Raw genomic sequence first — 2,162 nt, forward strand, 5'->3', positions numbered from 1 at the left:
TAATAGACTGAGTGATGTAGTGGACCACCTTGTGGGAGAATACCAAGTTTGTGCAGTACCGAAAAGAAAAATAACAGATAATTTATTGCTTTTAAGAGACTCTATTTATTACAGTAACTTTAACAAGAATGCACTGTTTGTTGAGTCCATAGATTTCGAAAAGGCTTATGATAAGGTTGCACATGATTTTATGTTCATTGCTCTAAAACACTTAGGTATTCCAGAAAAGTTATTATCTGTTATTATGAGTTTTTATCATGGGGTGACAAGTCAGATTTTAGTAAATGGGCATGTGGGGCCTGCTTTTAATGTCTTGTCTGGAGTCAGACAGGGATGCCCACTCTCCCCAATTCTGTTTATATGCGTTATAGAGGGCCTGTTGAAGAATGTGCAGAAAGATAAATGTGTGAGTGGTGTTTTTATTCCAGGTAGTGATGGTAGTAAGTTAAAGGTTTTAAGTTATATGGACGATGTGGTTTTTACTTGTACATCCCAAGCAGATCTCAACAGAGTAAATTTGCATGTGAGGATTTTTTGTTGTGTGGCTGGGATGAATGTGAACTGGGGGAAGTGCCAATTATGCAGTTTTGGGAACCAAGAGAATATAGTAGTGGATGGTGTTAAGGAAAAAGAAGACATTGAAGTGCTAGGAGTGATATTTGATAAAGACCTCAAAGGAAAGAAAAGTTATGAGACTTTGGACAGTAAAATTGAGAAGAAGCTATCCTTCTGGAGGTTAAGGAACTTGTCACTTAAAGGGAAAGTTCTTATCATTAAGTCTGTAATCCTACCGCTTCTCTTGTATACGGCTATGGTGCTTCCTCCAGGGAAGTTATGGACTAGGAGAGTCACAAGGAAGCTTTTTGTGTTCTTCTGGGGGTCTAAGATGGAGAAAATGAGAAGAGAAGAAGTGATGAAGAGTATGAATTTGGGCGGATATAACTTTCCAAACATTGATCTGTTTTTAAAGGTGCACTATTTTCTTTTAATTTTTAAATTGATACAGTGCAATAATAGGGCGGCAGACATGAGTAAATACCTTGCAGGATGGTTGTTTTCCAAATGGGGCTGGTGTGAGAGGGATTTGAGGAGACCCATAGCACATGTGATACCTACCTTCTATGTGCTCCTCAGGTCTTTCAATGATCAATTTGGTTTGAGCTCTTTAGGTGAACCTGATAAAAAGAAAATAGAACAAGAAATAAGGAAAAATGAGAGATTATATGAAGTACCATTCTGCACTAATGCTCAGTCTGTGAAGATTTGGAAGTTTTTTAAAGTTATTGGACTATCAAACAGACAAAAAGACGTTAGTTGGATGTCCTTTCATGGCTGCCTCCCAACCCGATCTTTTTTAAATGGAAGAGGTTTGAGAATAAGTGACAGATGCCCAAGAGAGGGTTGTGGAGGTAGAGAAGACTTAGTGCACCTTTATTGGGACTGTTTTTATGCAAAAGAATTTTTTATGTTTTTAAAGAAGTTTTTAATCCAACTCACTGGATATAACAGTTTTTCTTTTGAGAAAGTTTTTATTGGTCAAGATCTTAGTAAAAAGGAAGATACACGTACTAATTGGATTCTTTTTTCTGTTTTTAAAGAGGTTTTATGGGACTCACGCAATTTGCTTGTTTTTAAAAATGTTGTTATTTCTCCGAGGGAATTGAAAAGATTGTTTTTAGGAAGGATTTTTACTATCTTTCTACTGGACAAAAAGAGAATTGGTGAAGAAGAAGCGGAGAAAATCTGGATGCATACACGATGGAAAAATTTATAAGAAGTACGTAAAGGAGAAAGCTGTAAGTTTTTGACCAATTTCTGTGATTGTTTTTGACATGTTTTTTTGTTTTGTTGTTTGGTCACTTTTTCTTGGCACTCGGTTCCCTTAGTTAGTTTTTTCCGTATGATGTTTTTTCAGATATTGTTTTAAGTGACGAGTCTTGGTAGGTGACCTGATGATCGTCCAAACAATAGTCTGTAACTGAGGAAAAAAAAAAAAAAAAAAAAAAAAATCTGTTCTTATCAGTTTAATATCTGATACGTCCCCTATCTGGGGACCATATATTAAATGGATTTTTGAGAACGGGGGCCGATTTCGAAGCTTGCTTCCGTCGCCCTATGCATTGACCCGATATGGCAGTATCTTCGGGTACAGTGCACCACCC

At 36.8% G+C, this 2,162-nt stretch overlaps 1 non-coding gene across 1 annotated transcript; it reads left to right on the forward strand.

The window, feature by feature from the left end:
- The first annotated feature begins 1,967 nt into the window (after window positions 1–1,967).
- LOC130320897 (U2 spliceosomal RNA) lies at window positions 1,968–2,162 on the forward strand. The gene has a single exon (XR_008866714.1). It is a non-coding gene; the product is annotated as a U2 spliceosomal RNA (small nuclear RNA).

The sequence above is a fragment of the Hyla sarda genome, unplaced genomic scaffold (genome assembly GCF_029499605.1).
Source record: "Hyla sarda isolate aHylSar1 unplaced genomic scaffold, aHylSar1.hap1 scaffold_2225, whole genome shotgun sequence".
NCBI classification, from domain to species: domain Eukaryota; kingdom Metazoa; phylum Chordata; class Amphibia; order Anura; family Hylidae; genus Hyla; species Hyla sarda.